Source organism: Heterocephalus glaber, unplaced genomic scaffold, assembly GCF_053883595.1.
Source record: "Heterocephalus glaber isolate CG9 unplaced genomic scaffold, H.glaber_assembly_v1.0 deba00001461, whole genome shotgun sequence".
NCBI lineage: Eukaryota > Metazoa > Chordata > Mammalia > Rodentia > Bathyergidae > Heterocephalus > Heterocephalus glaber.
The window spans coordinates 47558085-47583411 of NW_028258308.1; the positions used below are offsets into that span (position 1 = coordinate 47558085).

Below are 25327 nucleotides of genomic sequence, written 5' to 3' on the forward strand. Positions count from 1 at the left end.
ATCTCAAAGGCAACCCAGGATAAACACAGGCTAAACAAGAAAAACAAACTTAAGAAAAACTTTCCACATGAACTATTTTCTGACTCAGCCCCAGAGACATAGAAACTTTAGTCCTACAGGTCCATCAGTCCTGCCCTTTGCTATACTCTCAGGTGCACATATCATATCTTCTATTATACAACCACCACCATGTTGTTTATTATTACCGTGTGTAACCTTGTTATATTCTTTACAGAAGCTGGAAGAAAAATCAAGGGGAAGTGTAAATTTTTAAAGTTTTTCTATTAACCTATTTATTGTAATTGCTTTTTAAACAAGCTTAGGGAATAAATAAAATGCAATGTGCAATTGTACTGTCTTGGATTAGTTATGACATTTCCTCTTTTATTTGTATTTTGTGAATTCAGATCCCTGTCTGGAGTCACCTGCCTTCACCCCAAATAACTTCCTTTATGATTTCGTGAAAGGAAGATTTGATAGCAATTAACTTCGTCAGCTTTTGTTTGCCTGTGGATGTGTGTATTTGCCCTTCATGTTTATACTGTAGAAATGCTCTTTCCCCAGATGTGAGGCTTCTTACTTTGAATGGACTGACAACATCTTTCCCCACCTCTGCCTCCTCTCCTTCTGGTGAGAAGTCAGATGTTGTTCTGGGGCTTCACTCCCTGTGCTGTGTGATGATGAATCATTTTCCTCTTACAGGGCCAAGGATTTCCATCCTGACTTTCAGTGCTTTTACTGTGCTGTGTTTGGAGCCAGCCTGGAGTGTATGGCACTTCTGGGATGCATAGGTTAATGTTTTTCAGTAAATTTAGGTGTTTTCAGTACTAAGCATTCACTTTGGATTTTTTATTTTTTCATGTTTAAGTAGCTTTCACATTTGCTCTCACATTTTTCTCCAGGAAGAGCTGCTGGGGGAAATGTCCAGTGAAGCCCTCAGGAATAAGAGCCTTGTGGCCTTGGAGTCCAGGGGTCAGGTGCTTCTCTCAAAGCCCACCTGACTCTGCAGCTCTCTGAGTCCCAGCCCACCCCTTCTTATTGGCTGTGCTGACCCTGTGTCCCAGTACCCTGAGATGAGGGCCAGACCTGCTCCTCCAGGGCCCCACCTCACAGAAATTCATTTAAACTGTCTCTGTGACCTCCCCATCAGCTGCAGGCTCCTCTGTCCTGCATTTCAGACCTGTGCAGTGGCCTCCTGTTGGCAATGTTTTACCCTGCACCAAGGTGGGTGGACGCTGCCAGCCGTGCTGTCCTGGATGCTGTACCCTACTTTGTATGTTCTCAGTGGGAAGTGGGGAGAAACTATGTCCCTGCTGTGACATTCTCCCTCTAAAAACAGCAGAGACATTTAAAGGTCTCTGTTCCTTGTACACAAAGGTCTTTTGATGCTGGTGAGTTTGCTCACTGAGTTACTTCTGACTGTCACAGCCCTGAGTGAGCACAGATTCTCCTCAGCTGGGCCACTGTGAGAGCAGGGCACAGGGTCTTGGGGCAGGATGCATGCCTCCCTGCATCTACCAAGTTGTGCTGTAGCTGATGGTTTTCATAAGGAGCATGCAGACTGCATGTGTGAGAAGAGGCAAGAAAAAATGACAGAGATGGAAGGAAAATGAAGAAATTTTCTCAAAGCTTCCTGGAAATTAAATTAATGCATGAATAGATTGAGGTTTTGTCTAAACAATGCAAAACTTAGGCAAAACTTAAACAATTTAGCAAATCATCCAGGAGCTTGTGCTACACTTAGGCCAATCCTTTGCTTATTCTACAGAAGCCTGTGGAAACTAGGCAGGGATTTCCAAAGTGAGACCTTCCAGACTGATTCCTCATAGCATTACTTTAAAAATGTCATGTGCAAGGCAATGACTGGCTTTCTACATTACAGGGAGGGCACAATGAATTTATATTCTTTTTATATTTCTAAAATTCCTATGACTCTATGTCTGCAGTGCATAACTATGCCTCTAATTGTGGGGAGTTGGTGGGTGTACAGAACACAGCACAATGCTTTTCACACCCCTTCCCCTCCCTCACTCCTCCCCCTCCATCTCTCCAACCCCTTTTCATGGAGGTCACATCTGAGGAGATAGGCACGATGGGCTGCAGCACCTGGGCTGCCCATGTCAGGCTCAGGTCCAGTGGAGAAGTGGTGGCCCCACTCCACCTGGAGGCTGCCTGCCCTGGGAAGCAGACTGTGGGCTCAGGAACCTACAGTGGGCCTTACAATCTCAGGTTGCAGGAGAGCTGCTGAGCAGGACAACACACATCATCTTTCCTCCACAGTACCTGTGTGTATAATCCTAGTAAACCCTGCGCTCCTTTAATATCTTTTTAATTTAAGCCAGCCTCAGTTTTGTGAATTGGACTGGTTCAGGACAGCACTAGTTAGAAGCACAGAAGGGCTACATAAAGAAGGTCTTCCTAGTTTCAGTTTCTCAGTGTAGACCAGAAAGCACCTGGTGATGTATTCACAGTGCCTGGTCCTGGATTCCTGTCCTGTTTCTCAGATAAGGACACAGGAGACTGGAAAGCTGCAGATGCTCACTCTAAAGTCCCAGAGTTCATGAAAGGCTGCTCTCCCAGATACTTCAAGCCCAGGTTTATTTTCCCAGTCAGGGGCAAATAAACCCAAAAGTCATTTGCCACAGTGAGGACACCTGCACTGTTCAGGGGCCTGCCTAAAGGTCATGGGTATTTTTCCTGTCCACCTCCCCCAGGCATAGGATGGACCCCACCAGGAAGAGCAGGTCACCAGGGCCGGCCTTGCTCTGCTCCTGGGCAGTTAGGGTCCAGCAAAGGGCTCTGTGGCTCACCAAGACAGAGGCTATAAGTCTCTCAAACAGACCAGGTACATGAACATTTTAATATCTAACATTTTATGATTCTATTTCAATTTGACTTTATTCTAATGATTTCAATTTTTGGAAATATGGAGAAAGATTTAGAAACACAGACAAGAGTTAGTAATATGATTTTACATTTAATTACAACATTGTAAAACCTTATATTGGCCTAGTTTGGCCTAGTTTGAAAACCTCTCACATGAAAATAAGTTGTAATATGTATATGAGTTGAAATTATGTTTCTGATATGGAAGCATAAAAGTATTCCAGTGTATCCTGCACTGGAAGCCCATAGCTATAGTCACCTTTATAAATTGAGACATCACATTTTCAAAGGGACATTGCAAAGATCATCCCATGGAAATATGTAAAACTGGAGAATTTTTGTAGAATTCATAGAGGAATATACATGAGATTTGGAAAGGAAAGGCTGGCACAAAAAAGGATGAAGGAAAGCAGTAGCCATCTTTATAGTATGAAGGGTTTAGTGTTAAAAAGGGAGAAGATTGCTTCACAGAGATACAGAGATGGGAAGGGACAGGAGGAGTACAGAGTAGGTTTGATCCAAGGCAGCACAGAAGTTCCCAGCAGCAGGACTCAGTGATGCAGGAACATGGGTCCTGCTCTTTCACTTGGCAGAAGCCTCACCAGTGGTAACCTAGCAGCGGCAAATTGTAAACAGAGTTGACTGTCACTCGATATGAGTGATGTATGGTATTGTGATCATCATAGACCTGCTCCAGGTTTCCATCCTGCCTTCAAACTGCAGCAATGAGGGAGACAGAATTTGGTAACTGTGGGTGCTCAACCAACCATGAGGATACTTGGAAGTGTCAGCATGGAATGAATGCATGGCCTTCTGCTGGTGTGTGATGTTATGTAATAAACAGTAATAAACCTAGTGAAGCCTGAAAGACTATTTTATTCAATAGTCATGCCATGTTATCTGATAACTTTTCTTTCTTGGGTACAAATTGCAGGCCAAATATATCAATGCCCCTCAAAGACATGTGGATTTCTTGCAGGCTTAGTTACACTGCATCTATTTTTTCCTGAAAATTTCCACTAACACTATTTCCTTCAAGTCAGGGGATGTTTGAGCAAAAAGAAAGATTCCAAGTACTATAATGTGCTTGGATTCCCTGGCTTTATGGACCTGCCAATCAGAAGGGATTTAACACTCAGATTTAGATTTTAAATGAGTATCTGTATTGTTTAAAAGAGAGATTGGTAATTCTCATACATTTACCAATAGTGTTGAAAAATCACCATGTGTGTATATCACAGGCATTCTGGTTTGTACTGTATAAAACGTTTTCACCTATAAATCTTAATTTCTTATTTAATCCCTAAAGCAGCCCTGTGTGTTTATTATCTCAACTAAATATACAGATATGAGGCTCAGAGAGCTCGAGGACACTCCAGGGTGACAGAATTAGGTCATGTGGTGAGCAGGAGAGGATCTCAGGTCATCCAGCTCTGCACTTTGTCACATTGTGTGTCTACTCCATTGCTGTATGGAAAACTTCCTGTATGGAGGCACAGAATCAGTGTGGATGCATCCTTATCATTGATTTCATACCACATCATAGCACAGTGACAGTCCATGCTCAGCAACATGTATAGGTCCATCTTGTTCTCCTCATATGAGAGCAGATAATACACAACACCAGATATTTCATTTAGAACTGCAGTTCACATTGTGAGGGCTTCCTGTATGGAAAATTAGACCTTTAATGAACAAAAGAACAAAGCTGGTAATCTGCAAAACAGAAGTAGCTCTTCATTCACTAGCTGGAGAAGAAGAAAGACAGCCTGAGATAATAAAATATGTGTAGACAAATAAGGAGCAAAATAAAAGATAGATACATCGGACGTAGGAAGAAGTTCAAATAATCCCCTAAATTACCCACTCTACTGATTCAAAAATATTTTAAAATCTATGCTAATTTGTTTCATTTACACTACTAGTTTCTCTTTGTTCATTGAAAAGAAACTTTCGTGCTATTATGTTTGTTCCTTTTTGTGAGACAGAATCTTTGTCTTGTACTTTGAGTAACTGCTTTGAAGATAATGATACAAAGTATATAAACCACTGTTCTCTTATAATTTTGTTATGAAATTTTGTTTTACTTTCACATAATTTTTTAAAAATTTTAAAACCATAAGGTGTGACTATGGATAGAGAACCTAGAAATGTATTTAAGGATGCCACAACACACATCTGTTCTCTTTGTTTTGAGAACTTAAGATGGGATACAAGTTAAACCTGAAATATAGACATTGTCAAAGGACTGATACATAGGCCATTCCTCAAACTGCACAGTAGTTTTCCTTCTAAGGCCTGATTTACTAGAGTACGTGCATAGCAGACACAAGGTCTTGAGGTTGATCTTCAACATTGCAAATAAGAATAGTCATAAGGCAGAAGATACAGATTATAAATGAGATAAAATTACACATATTATTACAAAAATGTATGAAACCTGGCACCAATGAGTCTGAAATAATGAAATAAAACAGTAAACATTATTTGCACTCTTAAAAATGCAGTTGAGATTATAATATGTGGTGTGAGTTCTCAGTTATGAATATTTTTCACTAATCAAATTAATGATCATACCCAGGTAAAGTTTTCAGTGATTCACATGGTTCACACATGTTATGTGGTGGATGCAGTTGAGGTGTAGCTGTTGTTCTGGGTGTGGGTAGAACACAGAGTGAGCTGACACTGCTGGTCCAGACAATGCCGCACTAACAGCCTGACCCCAACAAGACTCTCTGATTTCTGCAACAAAAAAGAGGTTTCCTAGCTCCCTGCTTCCTGAGTTGATCTTGGAGACCAAAAATCAACAGATACAAACCACCTCTTAGCACACCTCGGGCATAAAGTAAACTCTTCATAATGCCATCATCACTGTGTTCAATAGTTTTATTTTTTCTGTACAATTGACTTAAGTGTTCACAATTTTAGAATATTAGAGAAGCATTAGATTAGCTTGGTCAATTTAGCTCACAGTTTGGAAAATATCTTGTACATATTTAGCCTTAAAAGGTGAAATAGCATTAATTACTTTTATATAGTGTTCCTGATTTTTATACTTTAACATATCCTAAAATTATATGAAATACAGTACATGAGGCATGTTGACCTAGATTAATGGAGGAAAAAAGAACAAGTATTGTACAATTCCATTCATATGAGTAATCTAGTACATTCAAATTGAAAGAGACAGAAAACACTGTACAGTTGTGCTTGACAAAAGCTTCACAAAGACAGGGAGGGAAAGTTCTTAAAGGATAGAGACTTTCAATTTTGCAAGATGAAGAGAGTTCTGGAGAAGACTTTTCAATGTGAATGTTCATAGCACTGGTGAGCTCTACACTTAAACCTGATTAACATAGGAGATTTTATTTTAGGGACATTTAACTTTAATTTGAAGAATTCTAAAAATTTAAAACAGCTGAAAACACTATCCATGTAATGGGTGAAAATATTGGGAAAATACATATTGAACAAGGAACTGAAAATTAGGCTATATGGAACCTGTTATAATTCAATGATAAAATCAAAGATCTCAATTAAAAGTAGATGGAATCTAAGTACATAATTTTCCAAGGAAGATTTAGACATATCTGTAAGTCCATAGAAAGATACTTCACATGACTTGTCAAACTGAAAGTGTAAGTTAAAGCCAGAATGAGGTAACGCGCCACACCCTGAGGAAGGCATAGATTCTATGGAGATACTAACATGTGGAAATTGAAACTTCCCTCACCTCCTCATAGTAATGAAAATTTGCAGCCATTGTGAAAGTGTGGCAGTTCCTCACATGATTAAGTGTAACATTATCTTTTGACCTCTGAATTCTGTTTCAAGTGAATGATTCCACACTCAAGACAGATAGAAACACCTGTCCACAGGAAAACCTGGTAAAGTAGTGTTTACAGTAATTTTATTCATTGTAGACAAATGTTAGGGAGCTACCAAACATCCATCATGACATGATAGATGAACCAATTATGCTATAGCCAACATATGTTCAAAACATGCAAGGGGGGATTAATCTTTTTAGATTCACTCTAATAAATGACACATTGCCATTAATCACTCTCAGAATACTCCTCCTCAATACTAATACCCTACCACCATTATTCCCACATTCTGAAGAAGTTCTGGAAGTCCCCTTTCCAGAGTGTCTCTATGAGGTCTGACCAATATATAGTGACAGCTGCTGCCAAGTGTTATCCAGCAAAAAGGCAAGCTTATAAGAACATGACATTGTGCAATATGCATGTCCTCTAGTCTACTTTCTCATACTATCCTCATGCCCAGTGAAACCTCCCAAGCCTGCTCTTTATTCTCCAGATTCTCAGTAGCATTCTGATCCTGTGAACTCTTAAAGAATCACCATTAAGCTCTGTGTACAGCATTCTAGGGCTTCCTTAGTGTCCATCTTCAAAACTTTCAAAACTCCTCCAATTAAACCAATTCTAAAACTTATGATCAGACAGAGTCACAGAAATGGCTCCATTCCAAGTCACTGTTTCCTGCAAAGTCCCTAAATACATGACACCCGCAATTTAAAAGAATAGAGGATTAATTTGGCTCTTAGATTCAGAGGATTCATTCCTTGCTCAGCTGGTTCCAGAGAAGGAATATCATGGAAAGATTGTAACAAAGCCAGAAAACATATCAGAGAAATAGCATCAGAGAGGAAGGAACCAGGGACCGTATATGGACTATAAGGATGGACCTCCATGACCCAGCCAGATACATAGAAGTGAGATTAACTAATCACACAGGTGGCTCTCAACCAAGTCAAATTGACACTTAAGATTAATGACAGTTTCTCACTTTCAAAAGATTTTCCAAGTATGTTAGCATTGATGCAACTTTCTATCACTGTTATAATTTACCTATTTGGTCCTAGTGTGGAATTTAAAATTGATGATGGTATATTGGTTGGATGATTCTTTATACTCTTATTTTCATGTTTATCATAAACATAGTGAGACCACCTGACATGAAATAGAAGGCTCTATACAAGCATGCAACACTCTAGTGAGACACAGCCCACAAAGCAGACAATTTAAATGTCTAGGGTGAAGGTAATAACTAAGCAACTGAATGAATTCATGAAGAAAATTCATGAATAAATGAAGCAAATGAAAAGACACCCTAAAGGAGCCAAAATAAGGACTTAAATTGTTGACAAATGCAGCCAAGGTATTGGTTTCTTTCAGCAGAGTTTCCACCACAACAGATGTATTTATCCAGCTACAGTAGGAGGTATTGGCTGCCACTCCTTTCTACCCTGTTCTCCCAACAGATAGTGCAAAACAATGTTGTTATTTAAAACAAATTTAGCAAGACAATTGGAGTTTTCTGGCAATAATAGGCTCTGCAATAAGTTGTTAGCCTGTGCTACCCACTATTTGAGATAATTTTCTTATTACAATTTTATTTACATATATGCAAAGCCAGCTTAGGAGTATTTTGCAAAAAGATGCCCATTTAGATGGGTTTATATGTAGGGCAAAATTCATCTTCATGCTCTAGTGCAATGTAAGAGTTATAGACTAATGTTTTCTTTCAATTAGCTGTAGAGTGGAAATGGTACTAACTGAATCTCTTTCCACTTATTGTAATATGAACTTACCCACACATATGGTGGATCAATAATTCCTTTACATTTCAAATGTATCCTGGAGATCCACAGTAGAGAGTTTCCTTTGGGACACTTAGGGCATATGTTTCCACCATTAGGGAAACACTAGATATGTACATATCTGTGGCTCCTTTATTAAAGTATGAGATAAACTTTAATGCTACTGAAGACTACAAAATCAGGATTATGAATTTGTCTAAGTGTTCCATTGTCTTTCATTTTGTTTTGTTATTCAATTTCTGGCATAAGTTAATTTTTAAATCCTCAATGTAGGTTTTGCCTACTGCTAAATTAAACCTAGCAGTTTGAAGGTGTGAACATAAATGTCTAACCCTAAAGGACCAAATACTACACTTGATACATCAATGAAATATGTTAAAATATGAATCAGAGAATCTTTAATATGAAAACACTTCTGAATAATAAGATGCTGTGATGGAGAGGCTCACATCCTGGAAGCAGGTTCCCCAATGTAGGGGTAACAAGAGATGATAGAATCTTTAAGATGTGCAGCCTATAGAGAGGTAAGGGAGTTATGGAGTAAAATCTTGAGAAAAGATTAATATAGTTCTCACAGGAATGAACTGTTTAGCAAAAGAGAATGTTCCTTCAAAAGACCAAGTTGCTGGGACCAGGACCCACCTTATCCCCTTCACTCTCTTCATCTTTAGTCACATTTTTCTCTCTTCCTCTCCCTCTTCTTCTCCCCTTCTATGTGATACTGTCTCCCATTAGCTGCTCACCAATGCTTGTGCTGTGCATTTGATTTGTTTTATATAGTTGGGTGCACTAGTGTTTGGTGCATAATTATTTATGATTGTCATCTCTTCCTCTTGGATTGTTCCCTTTACAAGGATGTAGTACTTGAGGTTGTGGAAGAAGGTGAATCTGTCAATGGTGACCTTGAACTTCTCCATCCGATGAGTGTGTAGGATTATGATATTACTGTTTCTCATGGCCACCAAGAGCCATACCTCACTGGGGTCGTGAGTGAAGCTGAGGATCTCATTCTGTAAGCTGTACTGGTGCAGCCTTTGATAGTTCCTCAGGTTCCAGGAGTAGAGGATGGTGTCTTCACCTCCTGTCTGAACTTATTGCCTGTGATGTCAACACAGCAGGACCCATAGGTGGGGACTTCATGTTTCCTGATCAAAATTTGGTTCTGCAAATCCCAGATCTCCACAAATCCTTTGAAACAAGCCAGGCAGATCTGGACGTCTGAGGAGATGGCCAGGGAATGGCATATGGTCCTCGTAGAAGCCAGGTTCGTTCAGACCCGGGGCGTGGGCACCAAGTCCCAGGGAGTCAGGGTCTGGGCCCAGCCCCCTGTAATCAGGCTCTGCTCATCAGGGAACAGCTTGCAGGTGAGGACACAGTCATATGGGTGCTGAAGGTCCATCTGGGCCTGAGGGAACTTGTCCCAGGCCTGCAGAGCACTCTCATCCCATACCCAGATGTAGCCGGTGCCACATGTGTACACGTGGTGGCTTGAACCACTGATGGCAATAGCAGAGACTTTCCTTCCATGACAGAGTGTGCCAACCTTCCAGGCACCCCATGGGGTCCTCTGCCTGACCACTGCTTTATCTGGAACTTTATCTGGAATAAAAGTCAAAAGGAAACTCATAGACTGAAAGTTAAAAGGTTGAAAACAATACTCCATGTGACAGGAACCTTAACAAAAGCAGGGGTAGCTATCCTCTTTGCAGATCAAGTATATTTCAGAACAACACTGATTAAGAGAAACAAAGAAGGACACTACATCCTTGTAAAGGGAACAACCCAAGAGGAAGAAATGACAATCATAAATATTTATGCACCAAACACTAGTGCACCCAACTATATAAAAAAAAAACTAATGGACATGAAAAGTCATATATGCACTAATACAATTGTAGTGGGGGTCATCAACACCCCACTGTCACAAATAGATAGATCAACTAGACAAAAATAAGTAATGAAATACTAGAACTCAATTGAAATCTTGAACAAATGAACTTAACAGATGTTTACAGAGTCTTCCACCCCACAAAATCAGAATACACATTCTTCTCAGCTGCACATGGGTCATTTTCCAAAATAGACCACATAGTCACACATAGAACATGTTTAATTAAGTGCAAAGGAATTGAAGTTATTCTCTGTATATTATCAGACCATAGTGCGATAAAATTGGAGATCTGTAGCAAAAGAAACTGGAAAAAATTCATAAACACATGGAAATTGAACAACAAACTTCTGAATAACCAATGGGTCACCGAGGAAATTAAAGAAGAAATCAGACAGTTCCTTCAATTAAATGACAATGACAATACAACATATCGGAATCTGTGGGACACAATAAAAGCAGTCTTATGAGGGAAATTCATAGCAGTGTATATGCATATTAGGAAAACAGAATGAGCCCAATTAAACAACCTGATGCTGAACCTCAAGCTTCTAGAAAGAGAAGAGCAGGACAACCCCAAAGCTCATACAAGGGAGGAAATTATAAAGATCAGAGAAGAAATAAATGCAATGGAGACTAAGAGAATGATACAAAAAAATCAATGAAGTCAAGAGTTGGTTCTTCAAAAGAGTCAACAAAATTGACAAACCCTTAGCCAACCTTATCAGAAAAAGAAAAGAAAAGGCCCAAACCCATGCAATTAGGAATGAACGGGGTAACATTACAGCAGACTCAGCAAAAATCCAGAGGATCATCAATACCTACTTCCAGAACCTATACACCAATAAAATGGACAACACAAAAGAGATGGACAGATTCCTAGATATATATGAATTGCCTAAGTTGAACAAAGAAAACTTAAAAATTCTAAACAACCCAATATCAACCAATGAAATTGAAAACATAATTAAAAATTTATCAACTAAGGAAAGCCCAGGCCCTGACGGCTTCACTGCTGAATTCTACAAGACATTTAGAGAGGAACTACTACCACTAGTGTTAATTTCAATGAAATTGAAAGTGAGGCAATACTCCCAAATTCATTCCTGGAAGCAAGCATCACTTTGATCCCCAAAGCAGAGAAAGACCCAACCCAAAAGGAGAATTAAAGGCCAATCTCACTAATGAACATAGATGCAAAATCCTTAATAAGATACTGGCAAATAGAATGCAGAAGATCATCAAGAAGATCATACACCCCGACAAAGTGGGATTCATCCCAGGCATGCAGGGATGGTTCTACATATGCGAATCAATCAGTTAAAACAAAATTTAATGTACTTGGTATGCTTTATCCATAAAATGAGATATCTCTAGTAGAAAATATCTAATAATGGCTAAGTTAATAAATCCATAGAATGTTTTAAGCACTCACATAACTACCAAATGTTTGGCAGAATTGGGGTGTGTGCAGGCCGTGGTTAAGGGGTGCATTAGGAGGCAAGCGTGTGGCTGTGTCTACAACTAGGACTTGACTCAAAGCAGGGCTGGAGGTTAATGGAGCATTTGAACCATCCTAGCCAGGACAGCTTGATTCCCTAAGTGGAACAGATACATTAGGTCCTGTGTCATTCCATCCACCGGGATCAAACAGTGAGAAACAATGTGGCTGCCTGAACAAACCAGCTGAGGAGATTGGCTAAGCAGTGAGGAGAGCCTAAGTCAAACCTCCTCCCTCTCTCCTCAGTCTGTCTCTCTGTCTCTGCCTGTCTCTGTCTCTCTCTGCCTCTGTCTCTGTCTTTCTCAGTCTCTGTCTTTCTCATGCACACACAAACACAAACACACACACAAATATTGAAATCAACACAGTCTTTTGAACAATATGTGATATGTTTAGAAAAAAAATTTGATGCATTCAGTTTTGTTCTATTAAACTTTCATAAAAATTCAAGTATCAGACTCTGTGCAGTGTGACTGAATTAAAAACACATCAGTGGTAATTCTTTCAGGCAGATCACAATTTAGTGAGAGAAGCAGAAGTGCAACACTGAGTTGACATGATATGCATGCAAGAAAGTCAACATTTCCTTGGAAGTACTTTACATGGCTGTGATGTAATAGATGAAAGAAGGGACGTCTAGCCTAGGAATTGGTGTAAAATTGGCTCACATTATATTTAAATATAGTACATGACATCCTATATTGTCATTGTTCTCCATAATCAGATATTTGTTTCCTTAAAATAAATTAGTGTTTTAAGTTCTGATAATTTACATGGAGAATAATACACACTAATATAACTTTAGACTGAACTGAGTGTTTCTTCCAAGTGATGAATCTTTAGACTTATATAAGGACATGGAGAGACTCTTTGAAATTGCAGGTATACAAATTTCTTAAAAGGGAAGCATTCAAAATATTCTTGAAAAAGTTAACACTTAAAATTCTATGGAGGGCCTGGGATGTACCTCAGAGGCAGCACACGTACCTGACAAGTGCAAGGTCCTGAGTTTGATCCCCAGTACCAAGAGAAAAAGGAAAACAATATGGAGAGCACATTTTCTGATTAGCCTCTAATCATGAAGAGAAGATATAGGGGGATTTCCAGCATTAATACTAATTACAAGGAATATTTGCAACTAGAGGGAGAGAAACAGACAACTCGGGAAAGAGTTGTAGACATGATATATGACAGATTTTCTTCACTTTGAAGAATTAAGCTCACTGCTTAATATTTCTCTTTAGCCTCAAATGCAGATATTTGTGTTCTGGAAAATCTTTTATTAGTACATCTTTGCTTCTATATAATGTTTTCCTTCCTGTGGGCAGCTGGGGCACATACATACCTCATCTTAATGGCCCTTTCAGCCCCTTTTTCTTCCCTCCCTCTCTCCATCCTTCTCTTAATCCCATTCCATTTTTTATATGTTTGCAATACATAATGTTTGCCTTCCTTGGGTGGAGTTGGCACATGCACATAACACATTTTATTTTCTGTTTTTATCCCCTTTCCCTCTGCTTACCCCTCCATCTCTTGACCCTTTTTGTGAAAACCACCAACTCCCGGGTGGCATAGAACATCCAATGTAATAATTCTATCATCCTGGGAGTTTATTCCAGATCCTTAATGTATGATTGTGTGAGGTCATAAAATACGGCTGAAGAAAGTTTAGCTGCCTCATGGGAGTGTGTATCAGGTGGTGGAAGACACCTAGGGAAGTAGAAAATACATTACGGATTTCTCAATAAAGAGGAGATATAGGCATGTAGACAATATGAACTCTATAAAAGTGTAAAATTAAGTAACAGAAAGAAGAGGAATTAATGAATAGTTGAAATGCTATTATAACTGAACCCATAAAAATAAATGAATTATTCTTCTATTAAGCATTTAATAAAAATTACAATGGGCCAGAAATTCTGCTAAAAATCAGGATTCCAGTACCAAATGGGCCTGAAATGACTACAGTAAAGTAAATAATTTATTGAGAAAGGAAAACCAGAAGGATAATATGGATCCAGGGAGTAAGAGAAAGTTACAAACTTTGAGTAAAATATTAGTTATAGTACCATAAGTTAAGCATTTATATGTGAATTGTGAATGGATGTAATGATATATTTGTTTTAACACAGAGATCAAAGACACAGAAGGTGTGAAAAAATTAAGTAAAAATTTTAGGAAATAATATTCAACTATAAATAATATCAACACCTATGATTCCCCACAAAAAGAACTACCATAATATAGTTTAATTTTGTAAGAGAACAGAAAATATTAATGTATTCTTGAAGATGTATTGTTTATTTTGATTAAATATAGATGATTCATTACATATGAAACATGGATATCTGAAAGTATAAACATATTTTGCTATAACATTTTATTACTTATCACTTTTCCAAACTTGGACACCCCACATTCAATGTCTTTAAGTATAAACATTGTTAAGAAAAAAATCTACTTTTTTTTAGCACTGAGGATCAAACTTGGGACCCTGTGCTTGAGAGGAAGGTGGCAGAACCACTGAGCTAAATCCCAGACCCAAGAAAAAAGTAATATTCTTTCTCCTAATTTTTACTTATTGCTTTGTTACAGTGGAAGTAGAGCTGGGAGGGGATGATAGCAAAGGCTCAGGAGGAACTTCTCCCTGGTACGAAGAACTTACTTTTTGAATTAATTCAATAACTATTACCAAACAACTCTTAGGAATCAGGCAATGCTCTAGGCATTTGGTTTCCACCAGTGAATAGGGCAAAGGTATTCTAAAAATGTTGGTGGAGAGAATGACAGTGAGGCATAAACCCAGTTTTTGTTTATTATTTATATGATGGAAAGTAGGGTGAGACAGGCAAACTGTGAAATTGAAACAGGATGGAGGACAAGGAAAGTCAGTGTTCAAGACTTTCAAAGGTGTGCAGGGTGAGCCCACCACAGGCCACACATGAGAGATAACTGGAGCAAAGTTCACAGAATTCACTCTGACCTTGAGACTCAACATAGAGCCAAGGTCATATTCAACATGCTAGCTCTCCTCAGGGGAGGGAAACCCATAAACACCCATGCTGTAAGGCAAGGGATCTCACAAAGTTACCTGAGAGTCTTGAGGATAATTAGAAAATATTTCTCACCAGCTCTTATTTCATTTTATAGTTTTATGTAAAAATGGTTGACACATGTGCTTTCTCTTCTTTTTGTATTCATTTTTCAATTTATACTTTCTTTTTATGTAAAATATGGAAGCAGAAGATGATCCAGAGAATCAGACTTCTGGCAGGGATTTCATTCTTCTGAGACTGTTCTCTTCCTCCCACACCAGCCTAGTCTTCTCCTCTCTGTTCATCATTTTCATCCTGACTGTCACAGAATATGCCCTCCTGATCCTGCTCATCCACAGGGACTCCCGCCTCCACTCCCCGGTGTACTTCCTGCTCAACCCCCTCTCCTTCATAGACATCTTGCTCATCTCCAACATCATCCCCAAAGTGATCACCAACTTCCTGTCTGGTACCAGAACTATCTCCTCTGCATGGTGTGGATACCAGGTCTTCCTGTATGTCACCTGGCTAGGTGACAAGTGCCATCTCCTGGCTGCCATGTCCTATGTTTGCTACATGGCCATCTGCCACCCCCTGAGCTATGTCATGCTCATGAGTGACAGTGTCAGTGTGCTCCTGGCTGTGGATCCCTGGCTGGTGGAGACCCTCAACTCCATAGTCCACAAGCCTAAGAGATCTACATTCCCTTCTGTGAGCCTAGGATTATCGATCACCCCTTTCTCCATGATCTCTGTATCTTAGGTCAAAATTCTACATATAGTCTTGCAAACCAAATCCTAAGAGGCCAGAATATAGTCCTTTTCCACCTGTTCCTTCCACATGGCTGTGGTTGTCATGTACTATGGGCTCCTTATTTTCACATACATGAGACCCAAATCCTACCACTCTCCACACCAGGATAAGTTCCTGGCTGTATTCTACACCATCCTCACACCCACCCTCAACCCTGTCATCTACAGCTTCAGGAATAAATATGTCCTGAAGGGCATGAAAAATATGTTCAAAAGTAATTTTCATCATAAAAATTAGGTAGGGGGCTGAGGAGATAGCTCAGTGGCAGAGCACTTGCTTAGCATACACAAAGTCCTGGGTTCAATCCCCAGTACCACAAACAAAAATGAGGTAAGAAAAATGCTTCAACTCTTTATATACATATTTCATCCCCAGAGTGTAGTTATTACTTGTTTTGGAAAGAACATACGTGCTACATTTCTACATTGTGGGGAAGAAATATATATTCTGACACTAATTGGTGAAAAAAAAGTTTGGAAGATGTTTTGAATTTTGAATGCATACTTTTAATATATATCATGATATGATATGAAATATACTCGTATTTATAGGCACTAAAAGAAAATAAAACAATGATTTGAACTTCTAATAAAATTGTAAGAATTTGAGAAGTACCTTAAAACACTAATCATGTATCTATTACCTGAGAAACACATATCTATATTTCGGGTAGTTCTTTGAAAGTGAGTAAAATTTTTTCAAATTTTACAATCTGCCATTTAAATCCATAAATTGAAATCCCTTCAACATTGCTTGCTATACACTGATATTTTTATTTATTAAAGTGAGAAATACAAATACATGCATATAAATCTTAATTTTCAGGAGAAATATTAGGCACATGAGTTAGGCATTAAGCTAGAAAAATAGAAGTCATTTTACCAATACAGAAAAAATTCCAATTTATGATTTCCCAATGAGAGGGCCTGAGTTAATCCAATGGAACTAATTTATTAAGAATGCTATGACAGGATAAACTGTTAGATTTGGGAAGATGAACAATGAGAAGTGGATTGAGCACCATGTTATGTAATATGAATGGATGTTTCAGAACACGCACCGCAGGCTCATCTACCTCTGCTCTGACCCAGAACTCTGCTCTAAAGCTCCCTCACAGCCTGCTCCCACATGGATGCTGTCACCCTGAGGTGATAACTTCCATCTTGGCCATATCACTGCCCTTGTGCCATTCCCCAGTCTTGCCCACCTGGTGTGAGGGTTTGGCTTAGGCAAGGTCTCTGGCCCTTATCTCAGGAGTCCAACCAGTCACTTGAAGATGCAGAGAGTCCCTCCACTTCTTCCAGCCTAGTAACACTGGAAGGCTATTAGCCTGGGCAGTGAGTCTGGATGTGCTGCTCACTCCTGAGAGCCTGGGTGTGTAGGGCACAGGGAGGGTGTGAGGAGAGCTCAGGTCCTACAACCATGGCACTGAGGGAACCTGCTAATAATCACTTATCCAGACCAGGTCAGTATTTTAGAGACCATTTTGTGGACCTGTATGAGGTTCATGCAAAACAGTGACTTTTAGTGGGCTTTCTTCAAATGAGTGAGTCTATCAATAACTTGAGTTTGGTGTGGCAAATAAGCCTGACAGGCTGATCTCCTGTTCAGCCCAACAGCCTAAGCCATCATATGAGCTTTGCTGTTTAACTCTTAAACTTGGGCTTGTATTATTTTGTAAATGATATAATAATAAGTTAAAATATAATAAGGGGAATCTTGTTACTTATATACTGCACAGATTCCATATCTTGTATGTGGCCCCACACAACTGCTCTTTACTGAGACTCAAGTCAGTCAAAACATAAGATGTGCCTGGAAACAGAGCTGATGTGGACAATATAATCAATTTGAAACATATGAAAATGGAGTAGCACATTTAGGATGAATTTGGCTGTCTGGTATTCAAACATTTCCCTCATAACACATAATTTAACCCATTTGCAGGAAAAACAAGACATTTACTGAAAATTTTTCATGGCCAAATACCGCACAGAGCATCTCTGTCTCCTATCAAGTTTACAAATGAATCAAAATGGAAATATGAGCAGAATCACTGTGTATCTTGGCTGAAATTACAGAAATAAACTTGTTTACTGTGAACAGAAAGTATAATATTGACAGCAAATGATGCCAAAGCTCAGCTGCACATGCTTCTTTCCAGAGACACAGGTGGCTGAAGGAGGAGGGTTGTAAGAGCTAAGCCAGTTTGCTCCACTTAAGCAGAACCTGTCTCAAAATTTTGAAATAATAAAAATAGTAATATAGAAGGCATGCATTCAGCACAGTGTAGAGCACTTTCCTAACTTGTGCAAAGTCCTGATTTCCATCCCCAGCACTTCAGTGACGGCAGTAGAAGGAAGGGTGGTAGGATCACCTGGAGTATGGAGAATCCCATCTACAACTCCCTAAGCACACTCAATGCCCAGTATGTGCCTGAGATCTGTCCTGCAAAGAGGCTAGTGATGCACCCCTGGGTGTCACAGCAGGGCCAGGAGGACACTTGGTGACCTTGACCCTGTGGCATCCATGGACCTTGTGGATGTGCACCTTGATTCAACCACTAACCCCTTCTCAAGTGAAAGTCTCCCATCAAAGACTCTGCTCATGTGCTTAGGCTGTGGCTGAGACAGGTAAGAGTTTATTTGAGTTCTAGCATGGATACAGGAACTTCTACAGTATAAAATGTGGCTAAAGAGAGGAAATATGAAACAAAGTTAAATGTTCCCTATTCCCTCTGCTGAATCAGGGTCTATGTCCTTTATTTGGGGCTACTGTGAGTAAACTTTGGGAATCTATGAGAAGCGTCACTTTCAGCATAGATGCTGATCATTGAAGGACACGTGTGTTTTAGTGAACAATGCAGGTGGACTGAAGATAAAAATTTTATGCAGCTGTAAACACAAACATGTACATACACACGCACTCACATTCACACACTGTCACCTATTAGGTCCCACACCCATCTCTCTTCCCTTAGGATGAACTAAGAAGCCCCAAGCACCAGGACCCAGGCCACATTGGTGTGGGATCTGCGGGGCAGGCATGAGTCCCTCAAACCCAGTCTCCTGAACAGCACTATGGCCTGGCTCCAGCTCCTTAGCTGCCATCTTGGGACCTGTGAGCACTTGGTCAGCACTGCTCAGAGCAGAGTGAGGCACTCACCTTGGCTTCTGTCTGTGGTGGGTCAGGTGGGATTAGGGGATCCTTAGAGGCAGAGGTGTCCCTGGAACTTGGACCCCATCCCCTCATTGTCACCAACATATGGCAGTGTGACTGCCTGTCTGGGGTCCTGAGTGATGAATGTGAGTCAAATGGACATTGACATGGCCGACTCTGATGTCTTCTTACCCATAGAAATCCTCTGTGATGCAGCCACACCCCACACCACATAAGGGCCTAAACCTCTTTGTAGCAAGAAGTTTCCTGTGCTTTGGGGAAGAACTGAATCCAACACTTTGAGTAAAATGGGTCATGTTCTGGGACAGGGACCAAAGGCAGGGACCCCAAGCATGAAAGCAACCTTTAGAGTGCCAAGCATGGGACAATTTACAGTTTCTGATTTTTTTTTTTTTAGTACCAGGGATCGAACTCAGGTCCTTGAACTTCTGAGGTAGGTGGCCAAACCACTGAGCTAAATCCCTGGCACCAGTTTCTGATTTTAAAATCACCTGTGAAGTGACAGTGATAGTGAGGGAGTAACAAAAAGATACAGGGACGAGTTGAACAGCACGTGCAGCCCAGAGAAAAGAATCACATAAATGATTGTATTATTTTCCACAACTGTGTTAAAACTATTCAATGGTAAAAGTATAATGTTTTCAATAAATATGCTGGACAAACTTGTTATTAACATGAAACCATTCAATTTCAACCATTCAAATATATATATATATATATCCAGTTTTCTGAATGTGTGTTAAAGCCTTGAATGTAGTAATCAAAGATATGTAATTTGAGAGAAATACAGTCTTCATATACAATTTCTTAAAATAGGTTTTAGGAAAGACCTTATAGATAAGACATCAAAAACAAAACAAAGGTATAAAAATAGATACATAATATTCTGTCAATTTAAAAAATAAACTTTGTCAATTTAAAAAATAAACTCCTCAAGGAACACTTTCAATAGAGGGATAGGACACTCCATGGACTTGGAGAAGTATTTGTATAAATTATAGCCATAAACATCAACAGTATCTAAATAACTTCCTACTGAACAGCAACAGTGACTAGAGAAGCAAGGACACAATCTTTATAAACAGCTCAAAGACTGGGTGTGGCTCAGTGGTAGGGCACTGGGGCAGCAGGCATGAGGCTCAAGGTTCACTGTCCTGCATCATCCAAAACTAGGCATTTGAGTTGAAGGCACATCTTTCTGAGGAAGATGAGCTCATAAGCAACAAGCACATGAGAATATGGTTAACTTTTCTAGAAAACTGAAAATGAGAACTTCAGTAAGATAAAACTGTGTCATCCAGTTGGAAATCTACCATTAAAAAGGAAAAGTAGAAAGATTAAAAGAAGAGGAAATACCAGGTGTTGGCTTGGGTGACAGAGGGTTGGTGAGTTGGAAGAATCTTGGTGCATTTCTGAGAGGAATTTAAAGTGTGAGCCACTGTGAAAATGGTGAGGGAGTTCCTCAACATGTTATGCATAGAACTATCATATTTTAAAGCAATTCCAGGTCATTTGAGAATTGGCTCTCAAAGTAATGTTGCTGCACTGATGTTTATAAAAACATCATTCACAATAGCCAGAAGTTGGAATCGAAACCGATGCCTGAACAGATGAATGGAAAGGACATAAGCTATGTACATCCAGTGGAGAATTATTTGGCCTTCAACAGGAATAAAACTGTGATGCATTCTTTAAGGATGATGCCTGAGTATGTAAGTACAATAAGTCAGGTTAAGAAAGGCAAATATTACACAATTTGATCTTTTTAAGAAACAGAAGCAGTAACTCATAAACTCAGAGTGACTGAGTTAACAGGACTACAGGGAGGGAGAATGGGCAGCTTCTTTCTATGTTGTGAATTTGAACTATGTATGATGGAGGTTTGGGAGCTGTGAGGTGTTGATGGTTGCACAAAAATGAGAATCTGCTGAAAGGAATTGAATAGCACTACCACAAATAATCAAATCATAAATTTTATTTAACATAGGGTTTATGACAATAATAAAGTTAGAAAAAAAAACATATACTAAGCCAGTAGGATTGCTTCCCAGGAAACTTCCTTTTAGTTCAGTTATTAGAGATCATGAAAAAGACATAACAGAACTTTAATGTTTTATCTGCAATGAAATGTAATATGGAAATTTCCTATAAAGCATCCCACCAAAGTGAGGAATGGTAAGTCTTTTTTATCCATTTTAATACTTAGTATGTTTTCTATGACATAATTATTACCAACATGAAACCAATTTGATCATAAATACTACATAAAGCAAATTAAATGTTACTCCTCTATGTCAAATATTTCAAAATTTCTTCCAGTGTGCTAATGTCAAATTTATCATATTAAATTATAACGTGGTAAGTTTGTTGAGCAGTGAAATCAAAACTGGCAAACCCATGGAGACACATTCTAGGATGTGCTGGATGGATAAGGAATATTTCATCACAGGTCCCATCAGACTGAGACGCAGTGACCCTGGGAGAGTCTGAGTAGAATACTGGGATCTCCCCATGCACTGGCTCTCAGCACCCAAGGAAGCACTGAGGACACTTGGGCTCCTTCCTGGCCTTGGCCTTTGAGCAGGATGTGGCCTCTGCAGTCCTGAGGACTTTTGCCAGAGGATGCAGACAGCAAAGCACCCTCATCAGGATGGCTGGATTCAGCCCAGGCTCACTGTGGAGGAGCCTGGAAGAGGTGGGTGCAGGCTGCGGGAATCAGGAGGACCAGACAGGCTCTGCTCAGTTGGGGTCGGGGCTGGGCACCCTGGGCCTAGGGAGGATGAGGCTGGGCTCTGGAGATGCATTTGTGTGCAGTTCTTAGGGGATTCAGATTCTGGAGGAAGCACTTGAAATAATAAAAATAAAAATAAATTATTATAAAAATAACTAAATGGTAGGATGAACAATTTGTAATTTCAGAGAGGTTTTCTATGAGAGACCTTGAGAAGGAATATTTGTTTCATTAAAATGAGTTTAAAAGAGAGGTGAATGGTAGATAATCAGTTTTTTCCTTAAAAATAGAGTGACTGTGTGCCTTCAAATTATTGCAAAGTATTTTTTAAAAACTTGAAGGTGTGAGCGTGACCCCCAACAGGCAGGCAGCTGTTCTTCATGCCCACCCTCTGCATGAGGCAGCCTCAGGACTTGGCAGCCCAGGCCACCAGCACCATCATGTCACCTAAGGAGGAGCTGGAAGGGTCTGAGCCTGAGCCTCTCTGGAAGAGGCCTGTCATGCTGCCCCTGGTGGAACTGGTTGGGGAGGCCAGGAAGAGCCCCAGCATCAATGGCTGCTGCCCTTGATGCCGCTGGAGGGGGAGGAGGAGGAGCTGTACCAGTAGTCGCTGAAGATCATCTGGTAGTACCTGTGGGAGCAGGCCACCTGAGCCAAGGACTCCATGCCTCTGGGCGGCTGGGGAGAGGAGCAAGAAGGTGCTGGAGAAGGTGAGGAGGGCCAGGGAAGGTGTGCAGCATAACCACTAGGCAGCCTTCTAAGGAGTGCTTCGAAAACTGGACATCAAAAACAAAGAGGATGTTAAATCCTTGTGAAGAGTGATGGTCCATGTTTTCAATGATGGCATAACAGATTGGGGCAGGATTGTGACTCTCATTTCTTTTGGTGCCTTTGTGGCCAAACACTTGAAGAGCATAAACCAAGAAAGCTGCAAAGAACCATTAGCAGAAAGTATCATAGAAGTTCTTGTACAAACAAAAGGGGACTGGCTAATCAAACAAAGAGGCTGGGATGGGTTTGTGGATTTCTTCTATGTAGAGGATCTAGAAGGTGGCGTCAGAAATGTGCTGCTGGCTTTTGCAGGTATTTCTGGAGCAGGAGCTGGTTTGGCATATCTAATAAGATAGCCTTTTAAGTGCAATAGTTGACTGTTAACCTCAGGCACCAAAAAATATATACTTCTGTGAAATCAAAATATTTATGAAGCTGGGCTTGAAGCTTTCCAAGCAGCAATTTCAAAGAAGCCAGAAACCAAGAAAATGATGGCTACCAGTAATGGGAAAAGTAATCCCTTTCAAGAGTCACAGTCTGAAAGAAGTAAAGTACAGCTTCAGCAACAAGCAAGACCATGCCAGACCATGAAAGACTTCAGATTTAGTGAAGACGATAGGGTGGAAGGAATTGATTTTTTTTTGTAGAACCAGAGGAGTGGCCAGTAGCCAGATAGTCATAGAAGTCACTAAATATGGCCACCAAATCATCAATTGTCTAGTGTTAAAAGAGAAGCACTAACAGTGGTAGTGGCATGTGTGACATGGATTTAAGCTACAGGGAATTGAACTCTGACCACAGGTCTCAGTACTGTACAACAGTGTGTAAAGGGTAGCTTTTCCTCTAGAATTCACTTTTCCCCAGCATATTGCTTGAATAGACCAACAATAGTTAGAAATACAGAATAGTCTCAATTTTTAAAACAAAAGAAACTGTATTTGTCTGTAAAAATTGTATATATTTTTACAGAAAGTATTCCTTTGAACATAAAGTATATCTCAAATTTGAAGTAGTTTTATTCATACCCTTTTGAAATTTGCAACTTCTATAATTAGGACTCTATTTCTTACAGCAACTCTGTCCTGGTCAGTTCTAGAGTGTATGCAGAACTAACTATTGCTACTTGTATGCAACCTGGTTGTGCTGGAACAAATTTGATTCATAGCTATGCAGGGCTTTATTTTTCTGTCTGATTTTGATAAATATTCCTTAAATAGGTTTCAGGGGCAGGTGGGCTGATATCGTACAAATAGTGGGCTCTGATTAGACAACTTCCTTTGAGTTCTTAAATTTGACCTAATTTAATTAGTGGAACTTAAAACTGAGTTCATGAGCTCATCTTTAAAGTTTTCACTGAAAAATTTTCAGCTATTCCAAGTGAGCATTGTGTGTGAGAGACATTTGACTCCTTGTTTACTTAATTTGTAAAATGATGGCTTGCAGAAACAGGGCAGAATCTAATGGTGCTAACACTAGGCTTGCTTGTTAAACACAGGTTTAAGCCTCCTATGTAAATAAAAGAAATACTTCACAGTTTCTTTCCCAGCAATGATTCCCAAGCTTTGTTTTGAATTTTTGCATGGGCATCTCTGGTATTGGACCTGATCTACTGAATTTACTGTATTTTCTGTCTTTGAAATGTGTGCTTCTAGTCCTGCTCCCTGTACAGGTATTTATATCCATTTCTCCATCATTACCCTGCCATATTTGAACTCTTACTTGCTCTTTTAATTAGTCAGGACTATGAAGCTCTACAAGGAGCCTAATTAACCCACCTACCTCCAGCTCACAGACCTTCACCTATCATGGACTTTATCCCTTGGGAGGTAGGAGCACCATGGGTGTTGTGAAGGTAACAGTCATAGGTGTGGGAGGGGCTTCCTGTTCTTGGTATCCTTGCAGTGCTTTCATCCTACCTTTGGGAGGAAGGTTTCAAAAATCCTCTTGGGAATTTTCAGAAGAGATAACATGTCTTTCTTTAAAATATTTGCATTTGAATATGCTCATTGAAATTTTAGAAGGAGGGGGCTGTGTCAAACCTCAAAGTTACATAAGAGCTGCTGGTAAACTGAAGAAATTTTCTGGTGCAGCTAGAGTTATTTGAAAGCTTCAGTCTCAGGGAAACCTTCAGTCTGCACTCCAGATAAAAATAGGTGTGAATAAAATGACTGAGAATGTAAAGGAAGGATTGCCCTGCCTGTCTTCCTTGGAGCCATAAAGTCATCTTCCTAGAGCTATTTTTACCTATGTATTTACCTTTCTTGATCACAAACCACTTATTTATATCTGTCTCTCTCAACCTAAAAGCATTTTACATAGTTTTTAAGTAATATTATGATCTGGTTAATGTGACTGAAAAACTTCTCTTCCCATATCCAATTGTGAAGAAAAGTGGACAGGTGTAAATGGTGTACAGGAGCCTCACTTCCTAGTTGATGGTGTCAAGGCTGAAATACAGGAGGTATCTCAGTTAGTGACTTGGGTCCAGGGTATGAAGGGCTTACAGAGCCCTCGTGATTGGGTAAAGGGACTTGTAGGAGAAGGTTGGGGCAACTACAGTTGATTTACAGGAAGAAGAGGCACATGGTATTATAAAGTGCTGACTGGCTGCTTAGTTCAGGAAAAATCATTCAAAATTGAAAGGGAGAGGCTGCTTGGATAGCTCTCAATGACATCTGTTAGTCTTATGCTTCTCTCAGGGAAAAAAACATGCAGTCTTCTAGAGTTGGTGGTATACCACCTGTTGGGGGAGTGGTGGGCACATCCTTTCTGGTTAAAGAGCTTTTTTAAAAAAAATAATTTTATTGGTACACTTTAGGTATACATTTCATTTACATTTATAATGGTTGTTTGTACCTGTAAATGACATATCTTGATTCTTATTTTTCCCCCATTA

General features: G+C 39.7%; 3 pseudogenes; 2 read left to right on the plus strand and 1 right to left on the minus strand.

Annotated features, from left to right (window-relative positions):
- Nucleotides 1–1689: 1689 nt before the first annotated feature.
- LOC147826837 (transducin-like enhancer protein 7) lies at nucleotides 1690–13502 on the minus strand (annotated as a pseudogene).
- Nucleotides 13503–15134: 1632 nt separating this feature from the next.
- LOC147826838 (olfactory receptor 2AJ1-like) lies at nucleotides 15135–15986 on the plus strand (annotated as a pseudogene).
- A 6069-nt stretch (nucleotides 15987–22055) lies between these two features.
- LOC101696748 (induced myeloid leukemia cell differentiation protein Mcl-1 homolog pseudogene) lies at nucleotides 22056–22787 on the plus strand (annotated as a pseudogene).
- Nucleotides 22788–25327: the final 2540 nt, after the last annotated feature.